This window comes from Nyctibius grandis, chromosome 8, assembly GCF_013368605.1.
Source record: "Nyctibius grandis isolate bNycGra1 chromosome 8, bNycGra1.pri, whole genome shotgun sequence".
NCBI lineage: Eukaryota > Metazoa > Chordata > Aves > Nyctibiiformes > Nyctibiidae > Nyctibius > Nyctibius grandis.
Genome location: NC_090665.1, coordinates 8,192,181 through 8,204,731, shown reverse-complemented (window position 1 = coordinate 8,204,731; position 12,551 = coordinate 8,192,181). Strand labels below are relative to the sequence as shown.

General features: G+C 46.3%; 1 protein-coding gene and 1 long non-coding RNA gene across 2 annotated transcripts in view; both read left to right on the top strand.

Annotated features, from left to right (window-relative positions):
- Positions 1–1,702, top strand: part of LOC137666382 (uncharacterized) — a 39,112-nt gene extending 37,410 nt beyond the window's left edge. The window contains exon 3 of the long non-coding RNA XR_011048642.1: positions 1,676–1,702. This is a non-coding gene — a long non-coding RNA (uncharacterized lncRNA). The remainder of the gene's footprint in view (positions 1–1,675) is intronic.
- A 4,323-nt stretch (positions 1,703–6,025) lies between these two features.
- The window catches only part of GNB4 (G protein subunit beta 4), a 35,151-nt gene continuing 28,625 nt past the window's right edge, over positions 6,026–12,551 (top strand). Inside the window, exon 1 of the mRNA XM_068406354.1 lies at positions 6,026–6,120. The gene's annotated coding sequence lies outside the window, so the exon portion shown is untranslated. The remainder of the gene's footprint in view (positions 6,121–12,551) is intronic.

Genomic DNA, 12,551 nt, shown 5'->3' with positions numbered 1-12,551 from the left:
TGCCCCTCCCATCTGCTGTTCTCTGCAGCTGAAAATGGGGCAGAAAGCCAACGTCATGACATTTGAGCAGACAGCAGTTTATGGAAGCGGCTATTACAATTCCACACCCACGCCCTTGGTAGAAAGGAGCCTTCTCCCTGGCCATTTCAAGCAAAGTTGCTGCCAGAGAGTTACAGCTGATGTGAGGCTTCATCCCCTGCGTCTGGGATTTGTAGGCAGACTCTTAAATTTTTCTATGTAGGTTTTAAATACAGATTCCCCTTCCTCTGCTTGCTTGCTCCTCTCCTCCTCCAGAAGAAATCAAAAGAATTTCCAAAACGTGCTGTAGAGTTTCCTCAGCCCTCACGTGCCATTATTACAGGTGGGTTGGACTGCGGCATCAGAGAACGTGCAGAAGCACAGGGATTAATACAGGCATTGCCTTTTGCTTCACTTAGTGATCTTAAACATTGGTGAAATACCTTGCAAATGACAGTAAGCATGTGAAACCCGCTACTGATCTCTTGGTGTTGCAACTGGTCTTAGAAGGGAACAGTACAGATCAAATGGCTTTTTCAGCCCATTTTATTTTTGTTGCTGTTCTTCTGTGATGAGCATTTTCAGTGGTTCCACGAGTATCCTTCATCATTTTGTCTGAAAGAAATATTAATATACATTACTCAAATATATGCATACATATAGGCCATACATAAAGCATCTATGCATATATATCCACTCCCCTTTCTTCTATTTAAAGTGTTCAGTGATTGTTCAGTTCTCTTTAAAGGATGAGTCACCTGGCTCGCTCTGGAGTCAGGAATCGAGGCTCAAAACTGTAGCTGCACAACGATCCAACTGTGTAGCTTGACCAGTTGTTTTACTGGACCTTGAAAAGTAAATGCACTCTCTGACATCCACTGTTTCTTCAGTCTCCGAAATAAGAAGAAAAATATTATTACTGTTTCTCCTTACATTCTTTTTCCTTGATTTTTTATTTGAATTAAATATTAGAGAATAAGCATGTGGATATAAAAGGAACTGAATTATGCTGGATTGGCAGCCCTAGAAACTGAAGTTCACTGTTTCTTGGTAGCACAAGGACACTGGTAAAACACAGCAAAGACACTCCCCTCCACCTGCCCAATTAAACAGCGATCCGAAGACCAGAGCCGGTGGTGAGCAGCTAGTGCCATCACCATAAGCATTCTGTCCTGGACTTCTAGAGAGCCACGTAGACAATGTGAACTGAACTGCCACCTTAGATGCATTTCATGTCGAGCATCAGCTGGTGTGCAGAGAGATCACCGCTCCTTGGTGCTGCAATCACCCATATGTAAGCAGAGCCACTGACAGAAAGACAAAAGATGATCTGTCATGCTTCAGTGGTGTGGCTGAGCAAGTGGAAGGTTCTTAAAATGAATGAATGTTAGACTTCAGTAAGAATAAAAACAGGAGATTGAAGGTAAAGTAGTAAAACATTTGCTTTCATATTTAGGAATAAATTGAGGAGGGGATATCTGAAGGTGGACATGTATAGAACATAAAAATATGTGTAATCCTGCTTAATAGAGTAATTAAAATACATCGGTAAATTAAGTGAACTTTTAAGTCTCTGGCTCTTCATAACGCTTGAATAAAGAATGATATGAAATTGCTCACTTATTAGTAAGGGGTTAATCACCATTTTAATTCCTAGATCTGAAGAGAAAGATGTAAATGTAAGGGGAAGAAGATGTAGATTATCCTACCTCACCTGAATAGCTGCATGGATTGCAGTAGCAGAAGTGCTGTCAGACATAAACAAAGAATGAGGACAAAGCAAAAGGGAAGTGTACATACTGCGGGAGCGGCCTGATTTAACCAATGAAAAAAACAATGATGAAAGGAAACCAGCGTTGCCATTATAGAGGTGTCAAGAAAGTGGATTGCTACATTGATAAATTAATTCTGCAGTCTGAATGAGCAATTTATTTTTTCTTTTGTTTTCCTAAAGTCAGTCAAAGGGGTGGTGTGATTCAGCCACACCAGTGGAGGGGATTCCCTCTGGATCTTTGTCTCTTAGTTATGTGGGTTTTTTTTTTTTTGCTTTAACTTGTGTCCTGAACAAACATGATTACTTCATGTATATCCTAAAGTGTTTTGGGAAGGAATTAGATAGTGGGCTGATGAAATGTGGGGGCATTCTGGAACAGGGAAAGTACCAGGCTGACAATGAACTCTGCATTTCTCTGGAACCAAGACATGCATAGATTTTAGTGGTATTTTTAGCCGTTCAGATTATACGTGTGCCTTTTGGTCTCCGGCCCTGCCAAAACTGGGGAGTTTTTTAGAAAATGTCTCATTGCTTCCTAGTACCCGTTCACTGTCCTAACTTGCAGTGTTTCACAAAATTTCCACCAAAAGGGTGTCGAGGGTGCTGCTGGAGCTATCTTGGCTGAGGTTTTTCAGTTACAGCTGAACCAGCACAATCTCCAAACAGGTTCCCTTCCTCTGGAGACCTCTCCCTTTGGAGATGTTTCAGACTCATCAGGCAGGAATCCAAGCACTGGGGGCCTCCAGGAGCATTTAATCTATCAGAAACCGAAGTTGCTGTGTTGGCTGTAGTAACTCATGATTCAAAGAGACCATGTTGGAGAAACTGATCTAGATACTGTTTTTAAAACTCATCTGGCACTGTATCTCAACATTTCTCTTTCACTGCAGAACAAATTGATTCCTTATATAAATTCTAAAATACAAAGCATATTGCTGAACTGGTGTAAGAATAGCTCTGTTAGGGGTAGCTCTGTTTTTGCAGAGTGGGGTTTGGCATATGAAACCAGTGATCAGAAGCAGAACTGGATAAAAATCGGTTGTAAAATATTGCCAGTAGCAGGACTGGGGATTTGCGTTTCATTAGGAATTCGTAACTTCTTTGTATAATAAATGACAAAACAGACTACACAATAGGTGAGATGAGTTTTATAAGGAGAGGCAATTTCTTTTATTTGTATCGGTTGGTCTAAGAAAAGATATTCCTCCTTGCAAACTTTGCTTTGCTGTTAGCCTTGGAGCACCACAGCTGCAGCAATGCCACTCCTGCAAGAGTTCCCCCACTGAGAACCATGTCCTGAGTGCTTAATTTTCCCAATCTGCAACTCAACAAACTTCCCTGTCTCCCAAATGAGCCATGAGGATAAATTATGTGATTTTTATAAAATGTTTTAATTTGCTCCACTGGAAGGACAAAGACTCATAACTTCCTACCTAAATACCGTCTGAACTCTTTCTGGGTCTTTGCTTACTGCCTGTGATTTTCCAGGCCTGTTTCAAAACAGAAGAGAAATTATGTGCTCATTCTGGGGCCATATCTTGTCAGTAATCACTACTCAGAGATCTGAAGATTGAATTAAGAAAAACGTAAGGGAGCAAGCATAGTTTAAGAGAGAACTATCCTTGTGCCAATTTCTCCCTTTTATAAAAAGTTAAGTAACTTACACAGTGATACAGCGACTCTGAGAAAAGTTTTTTTCCTCTTCAGGCATGGTCCAACAAAATCAAACCCATACCTTGTTGATTTTTGCTACGTGATCACTCTTTAAATGCAAAGTAAACATATTGCTGAATGACATCTGTCCTTTGGATAAACGGAGGACAGATGTATTGCAGTTCAGGAAAGCACAATGTAGACTTTACAGCCAGGACAAAGCTATTAAAATAATAGGTTTGAGTCAGTTAAGGGAAGGGCATAAATGTTTTTTAAAACTGATTTAAGGTAAGCAATGAGCTGTTTCATTACACTGTGTACTGTATGTTCCAGTATGAACTACCATTAACACTGAGCCATTTATCAGTAATACACTAATAGCTCAAAGATTGCTTTGCCCCCAGTAGTTATGATACTCATGTAAAGTATTTTACAAAAATCTTGAGACTTCCTGGTGCTGATGGTGTGGAGACCCATGCTGAGAAGATGATAGATGATGCAAGTGTCCCATCTGTAGTGTTAGAGCCCTGGGCAGGGCTGCCTTATGTTGGCTGTGCTGAGGCAGTGACTTCTACAGAGGTGTCCCTGCGGCATCAAGGGCAGTGGAGCAGGCAAGACTCAGGGAAGGTGTGGCTGGAGCATCCCACAAATCAGCTGTTCCCTGTATTCTCCAGTCTCACGTTGGCTGTGATTGTAGTTTGGCAATTTGATCATAATTTGAGCGTCGGACATGGACGGGCAGACAGCTCCGTGCTGAGACTGATGCACACTCAGCAGGTTTCTGCGTTCCACGTGCTGATGTGAGGGTGGGTGCACCAGTCAGGGATGTGGGATCGCAGCTTTGTGAGGGATACATGAGATTTGAGTATCCATTCACACACATCAGTGGAGTTAGTCCTTGTTACTAATCAAAGAGAAACACCACAGTCCACTGGGCATTAAGGGCGAGATACGACTTTTATTGACCAGGCCCACAAAGGCCAGGGCTGCCCATGAGGAGGGAGCTGAAATGTGGAGTTCGGGGCCTCGCCTGCAGTCCTATCCCCCCAGCAGCTCCACAGGGTCCCTACAGCCCTGGCCTACACCCCCTGGCCAGGCCAGGCCCTCGTGCTCCTCCCCAGGCTGCTCCAGTGGAGCAAGGCAACGTGGCCACCGAGTACAAGGGGCCTGCTGAAGAGCAGCCCGCCGTGTGGGTGCTCGGGAGGTGACAGGCTTTATGGAAAAGGCGTGCTCCCCTTGGCCCCGCAGAGGAGAGGCTCTGGCCGCAGCTGCGCTGATTCGGCGGACACCTGTGCACCAGGTCCCGCCGCCGCACGGGAGGGGAGGCCTTGTGCTTTGCCAGACCGTCTTCACCCCTGTGCGCCCACCACCCCCCGCAACCCCGGGCGGGCCCGCAGCCCCCGCCGGGCGCCCTGCCAGGAGGCGAGAGCCATTGCCGGCCTGCCGGGAACGCGGCTTGCAGCGCTGCCAGCCCTCGGCGGCGGCTGCCGCCCGGCCCGCCGCGGGCTCTGCGGCACTCGGCGGTACGGCTGCGGGGACGGCTTCTCCCCTCGGTGCCCGCTGCCGCCAGGCTCTGGGGCCCTCATACGAGGCTTCCGCGGGCACGGCGGCTCCGCCGCACCGAACGTGCCCGCCCGGCGCGGCCGCACCCCGCCGCCCCAGGGCTCAGCAGGCCTCGGCGCCGGCACCTCCGGGGCGCTGTCGCTTTAAGCGCTCTGACGTCAGCGCTGCGCAGCCATGGCAACGGCCCGTCACGTTCGCTGGGCCCATGAGGGAGGGGGAGGAGCTCCTCCCGCCGCGACCGAGCGCCATGGAGGCGGCGGCTCGGTGACACCCGCACGGACCGTTACCCGGCGGCAGCAAGCCGGCAGGTATTTCCCGCCCGGGCCACGGCGGGGCGGAGGAGGCCCCCAGACCCGGGCCCCCGCCGGCGGGGGGACGAAGTCTGGCCGGCGGGCGGCTCTGCCCGTACCCCGGGGCTCGGCGGGGCCGCCCGAGGGCGGCGGCTGGTTCCGCGGGGCGGCCGGCGGCGCCCCCTCTCCGTCCCGGTGCCAGGGAGCCTCGTCCGGGCGGGGCGCGGCGGCACGGCCAGGCTGCGGGGGGCTACGGGCCTCACTTCCTGGTTCGGCGGCAGCGCCGGCCGCCCCCGCGCCGCGTCGGCCGCACGCGGGGCGGAGGAGAGGGGCTGTGGGCGGTGGCCGCCGCTCGGGGCCGGGCGGAAGGTTCCAGCGCGCTTCCCGCCTGGGGCGGCGCTGCTCGGGGCGCGGAGCCGGGAGACGAGCTCGGCCCCGCCGCCCCTCAGCACGGGCCAGACACCGGGCGGGTGGGCGCGGAGCTCTCCGGGCACGGGGACGGCCGCGGGGCCGCGCCAGCGGGAAGCCCCGGCGTCCCCTCCGCCTTTGCCCGCCGCCGCAGAGCCCGGCGGGGCCGCTCCGGCGCGCCGCAGCTGCCCCCCGCCCGCCAGCCCCTGCCCCGCCCATCGCGGGCGGCCCCATCCCGCGGGCGGGGCGGGGGGGACCATGGGCGGCACCACCGCGCCGCAGCGCCGGGGGAGGGGGCGGTGCTCGGCGGGGAGAGCCCAGTCGCAGCGGGGGTGAGCGCTGAGGCGGCCGAGGGCGTCGCCGCCAGCAGCGGCTCCATCCCGGCCGGCAGCGCCGCTGCGACCCCGCCAGCAGGTAAAGCCCCGCCGCCGGGTTTGCGCTTCCCGCCGGGGCACGGGCTGCGGTCACAGGGCACCCGCCGGGGCGCCGCCCTGAGGCGGCGGGCGGGTGAGGGGCGCGGCCCCGCCTCGGGGTTGCGGGCGCCGGGGTCCTCCGGGAGCGGCCGGGCCCGCGGGGGTGGGCGGCATCGCCGGCTTCCCGTCCCGTTGCCCCCGCCGCCCCGAAACGCGGGCATGCCGCGGCGCCGCGCCCAGCCTCCGCGGGGAAGGGTGGTGCCGGGGCAGGGCTGGGCCTCCGCGGCCTCGGGAGGGCTCCCCGGAGGTGGTGGCGGGCGTGGGGGGAGCGGAAGGGAGGGACACGCTCGTCCTACCGGCGTTTCCCCAGGCTGGGGGGCGAGCAGCGGGGTGGGCTGCTTCAGCTGCCCGGGCAGTCGGCAGCACCGAGCCCCCCGTGCCGCCAGCTCCGGCGCGGCTCCGGAGAGCGCCTTGCACCCCTGTCCGCCCGGGACGTGCCGCCTTGTTGCCGGGGGTCGTCAGGGACAGACCTGGCGCTGAGAAGAACAGGGCCAGCCATGCAGGTGGCAGGTCGGCCTGCGCGCAGGGGTGTTGGCAGTGCTCCTGCCATCCCACCAGTGTGAACTAGCCCAGCAATGTAGATTTAAAAAGTCTGTACAGCTGGCAGCAACAGGCAGTTCCCAGGTTTATGGAACAGGTAGGGAAACTTCTCTTTTCATTCTTATTTCTAGATTTCTCTAGGACTTGTTTGGGTTTCGGCATTCCCTAAATAAATTTTGTGGCAAGGGGCTATGACTTAACGTGCATTGCGCGAGCGTTGTCATGGGTAAATCTGAAGGTACTCCCGGTTCTTAGGAAAAGTGCAAAGTCATTAGTTGCATTTTGTGTCATACTTCATGGGTATCGCTAGTTTGCTAGTTTCCACATCCAGATTTTTTTTTTTCCAAATCTGCTCTTTTTTTTATTTGCACTTACTGCTCGTGTTCTCAGTTTCCTTAATTTTTAGTTTGATCTCTGTTGGAAATTGTGAAAAGCATCCAAATTGCTTATATCTGGTAGACAACAGGTTTAGTTTATGCTGTAATATTATCTGAACTAATGCAAAATAAGCCTGTGATCTGTTCCCTCCTGTTAATTATACGTTTGGGAATAGATGTGTTGTCTTTTATTAGACTGATTATTATAGCTTGGAAAATACATGATTTTCCAGGCCAAGTTTTCAGTTCTCAAATAGGAGCATGGTAAGTCTGAAAGCTAAGAATGACTTGAGAAAAAAATTGCTTGGTGTTTAATTTGATTATAGGTAATCAACTTCTGAAACAACAGACTAGGAGCTGTTCTCTGCTAGGTGAAGGAAAGGAAGGGAAAAGAAAGGCAAAATGGTCTAGAGAGAAGAGGCAGGTAACCAACCTCTGAAACCCACTAAAAAGCTTTGGGAGAGATTAAAACTAGTTTTCTGGGTCGTGCTTCACCTACAGAGCTAACCGCAAAAGCATTTGATGTGCTTTCCAGAATTTCGTATTACTTCACTAAGTACGAATAGAGGATCCAGAGATTTTTTTGGTAGTTCTTGTGGGGAGTAGTGGGAATATCGGGGGGACGTGAGCCTGCAAAGTCATTCGAGTGTGCAGAGGAAAACCTAAAGCTGCTCTCTGACTTCTGCTAGAAATATTGGAAGTGATGTAAAAGATGGACACTAATCTGACAATGAAGTGACAGATATAGTAGATGTAATTATTGGTTAAAGTTGGGGAAAGTCTGAAGTAATGTTACCAGGAATAATAATTATATCAACAAATTAAAATGAAACAAACCACATGACAAACCTTTACAATCCTGAAAGTCTTTTAATAGGATGGGAACCTGCAGTGGGTTTTTGCAATGTTTGTTTGTGATTCTTAAGCACGATAGCTGTGGTGAAGTTAATTTGTGCTTCCAAAGAACAGGCTGATTTTATCTTGCAAGAAGAGGGCAAGGAAAAAGAGGGAGATCATAAATACATGGATATGTCTTTTGTGTGTCTAATATGGCAAAATACAGGTAATATTGATTTATGTATTATTTCTTTAAAATTAGCAGTTTTTACAGTGGATAATGTAAATGAGTTACACAGATCTAATAGGTTGAGAACCAAGGCATAATAATAATAATATATAATAATATCTTTCATCTGTTAATCATGAAAAATTTGAGTTACAGGCATGTCTTTTTCTATGTTCTGTATTGCTAAAGTGGTACAGCAAATAGCTGGTGCTGTCTCTTTTGCTTAACCGTTTCCCAAATGCTTGAGAAGATGGTCTCAATACTGCTCAGGTAGTTTAAATCTTAAGTAGAAGATTGTTGGCTATGAATGTCATCTGTTATATTTATGTTGGATAATGAAAGGTTCAACTGTATCTTCATGTTGGTTAGTTGAGTACCAACATAGCAAGTGTTTAATTTGTCCAAGTATTTGTTTTCCAAACAGTTTCTAAAGAAAAACCTGGGACTCAAAAACATCATTAGAAAACCTTGCAAAAATATTTTCAAATACAGAACTGTGCATCATTCTCCCTTAGAACATTATGCAACTTTTGAAAATGCCACAAAATTTATGACTATAAGATTTTGAAGGTGAAGAAAGAAATAAAAAGACCACAATATGCAGTGTATTGTAAATCTTCCTCAATTACTGTCTTCTCTGCCAGAGTCATAAATTAAGACTGTTGTGTCACTGAAGGCAGGGTCATCTGATTTATTGTTTTTTATCTCAGGAGTCACTTTAAAAAGTCTCATCAAACTAGTAAGAAATTCAGAATCTCTGAGCTTGATGTGCAATGCTTGCTCATGGAATGCAAATACTTAGGGACAATGATAATGCCGTGATTGTGTTTTGTACTTAACACTGTCTGAGAATATCAATGCTCGGATTAATGCAATTCCCAAGTGCCTGGAACTTGCTGTTCAGAAAGTATGCACAGTGCTGCTAATCAAGAAAATATTTTTTTAAGTTCCACTAAAATTTTTCACTCTTTTAATTGAATGCAGACCTGTCACTTATTTCATCTTCTGAAGTGTGTAATTAAATTTAGTTGTTATTGTTTTGTTCTTGTATGAAACCTCCGTGTTTTGCAACCCAGTGTTTTGTAATAGAATTTATGTGAAAGATGCTAAACAGAACTGAAGCAAGGGATCACAAAAAACATGAACGTATGCTCTTCTCTTCAAGGTTGTGGTTTGGTATCTGATACTAGGGAGCCTCATAGAGCTTTCTAGATAACACGAGGCAGTGCTACACAAAGCTGCAGCTTTAATTTAAAAATATCTGTGCTGTTCAGGTTTGTGTTAATGTGTTCAGCAGCGTGTGAATCACGAAACAGTCCATCTTTGCTGAGAGCCTGAAACAAAAGACCAAGAGGTCAACTTCCTACTGTTTTGAATGAATGTCAACTTGGATGCCATCAATGATACTTGATGTTCTGATTATTATGAACTGCTATAGTTAGTGTGGGGAAATACCATAATGAGAACATGAATGAGAAATTATCTGAAAGTTTTTGAAAAATTTAAACAAATATGGATGGACATTGACTAGCAAATAGTTATGCTATTCAGTGAAGACAGTTTCATTTCCTTTAAGTCAGCTTCCAAAAGTGTGTGAAATGCTGATATACAGTAAAACAAATTCTGGTTCAGTTACTATAACTCTTGCAGTCTGTTCCCTTCTGAAAGGACTTAAACTGGAAAGGAGGGGAAAGATAGAAGTGCCTGACTGTAATGTAGAGCAAACGGCACTTTCAAGTTCCACCTATTACATAAAATTAGTTGTTTGGAGGCAAAATAGGTTTGCCAATTTGCAGAAGCTGTAGTTTTCCCCTCCTCCTTATGTTAGATCTCAGACAAATATTAATCATATGGATTTTCATCATAAGCCAAGTGTTTGAGTCATTGTGAATCGTACTGTTTTGAAACATTAAAAGAGCTGAGTAATATTAAAATTATTTTATAAGAATTTAATTTTCAAATGGTGGGGAGGGCAACAAAATAAGATCATCAATTCAATCCCAGGATTGAACGTGTTTCTTAAATGAGATTGAAGGTCTTGGAGCTGCTCTTGATGGCTGGCTTGGTGTCTTTGACAAGAACTAATAACCTCCTCACGATCAGCGGTGGGAACTCTGGAACCTGATTGCTTGGTTTTTGCAGTGCAGTTCTTAGTTCAGGTGGTCAGCATCTAGTCTTGCACAGAGCATTCAAGCAGTTTCAGGATAACTTGATGATTTGATTCTTGTTAGGTTAATTTTTGTATCCATTTTTGCTGCTCTAGATATTTTTTTACTGTAGTAATTATTTCTAACATTAATTGTACCTGTGTCATTTTCTGTTTGGATAGAAATTAAAATGCAGTTTATGTGGTATTAAAAAATTTAAAATTATAAATTATGTTTAAGCAAATGTATTTATCTTGTGTTGCTATGTGAGAACGTAAACTGGAGTCCTGTCCTTTATGTGTGCGTGCTGGTGGTGGGAAGGAAAGGAAGTAGAAGAGCTAATCACGTTTTGCAGCAATCTCAACATTAGGTACAATAGGCAGAGTGCAAAACATGGCACAACAAAGTTCCCAAGAAGACATTAAGTCCAGATGCCCTAGAATTTCAAGAAGCTAATAATGATGTTAGTACCGTCTTTCTTCCATTGGATCCGTAGGAAGGACATAGCAGGGATGTTGGGGGCTCCTAACAACCTTAGAGGAGAAGAGCAGTGGGTCACAGGGAAGTGTTGCAGCATTTTACAGGCTATTGAATGACTCTCTTTAATCTTTACTGACTGACACTTGTGGGGCAAGAAACTTCTCCATTGTGGTTGCTCTTTCTAGGAGTTTGAATATAAGATGTCTAAATAAAAAACAATCCAAAGTATGGAGAATGAGGCAGCCAAGAAGTAACATTACTGGTTTGGGTGCTACAACCTTAATCTTTAAGATATGCAACAGAAAAGGGGAAAGTCCTCTTTTGTCTTACAGGCAGCCCAAAACAGGGAGCTGGATTGTGGTTTTTTGCACAGCAGGATAAAGACGTAATGCAAATCCGAAGTAAAAGCACTATAAATGAGTATGTGAGGATGTCAGGCTGTGTTGCTGTTCCCCAAACTTAGGAAAAACAGCTAATTGGGCAGGTCAGGTAGCTGGAGGCAGGAAGTCATTAAGGCGTTTTTTTTTCCTCCCATCTAATACAGTTTCTTACAAATGCAAATAGATGGGCATCAAAAGCCAAACACACACTTTGAAAAGGGATGAAATGAAGAAAAGAAAATTGACTTTTCCTAGTGGTGTTGCTTCAGAAGCTTGAGCCATTTTCTGTTCTCAATCTCTGCAGAAATCTTGTGGCCCTGAATCGTAGACCTGCATAGTAACTTTGACAAGGTGAGAGCTGAAAGGCCAACATCCTAAGCAAACAGTTAAATTGCTTGAGAGTTTCACTGATATGGCTAATGTTTGCCTTTTCATCGAGTCAGGTATCGTTTTGCTTTGCGCTTAGCTTCTGGAAGCAGGAATTGAAGAATATTTGAGCTATTTTTAGTAATCTTTGTCACAGTTGCTGAGAAAAACTCCAAAATGGTAGTATGCATATCCCAAACATTAAAACCAAAAGACTTACAAGAACAGCATCTGCTCCTTGGTGAAGGCTAGAAGCAACTGCGCTAGGCTACTGTTGACCCAGTTCACTTGGCCTGAGATATGTAGGAAGTATTTACAAGAACAGAAGTTTCAGTGGACTGGAAAGATAACCTCAAGCAAAGCAGGTTGTGGACCCATGGGCTCTCTTGTGGCCACGGTGTCTGGCAGATACATTCCTGTCTATAACCGTAGGCTTTGTCTCCACAGGGGAATTCTGCTGTTTGTAACCTAGTGAGTGTCATGATTTCATAGAAAAGTTGTTCTCCTATTAACAACAACAACAAAGTGACACTGGGGAAGACTGCTTCTAGTGGGAATATTGTACATCTTCAGCATTTTGTTTCTCTTCCATCCTCTTCTGTTGGAAACTTCATCTAGGGTCATTTTCCTTCTAATAGCCATGTAGATAATTTCTGACTTTTGGCCACTATACTCTGTATGTTTATGTGACCTGAATATCTTTTCTTCTTCTTTTTTTTTTTTTTCCCTTTTTGGGCTGTGAACTGTACAAATACATTTTGATTTTAATGCATTGCAAGGATGTGAATAATAACAAATCACAAGTTCAGTTTACAACTTCCTTTTAACATAATGCCACCTTTATCTACATAGGGTTTTTTTTGCAAGAAGGGTTTTCATCTTGCTAAAAGTTTGCTGCTAGGTATAATCAGTATGTTAAAAATACTCCTGCTATAGAGGCAACCTTTATTTTGAGAACCCTGTGAGTGTGAAGATGGTTAGAAGTACAGTGATACATGTTGCTTTAACATAGTATC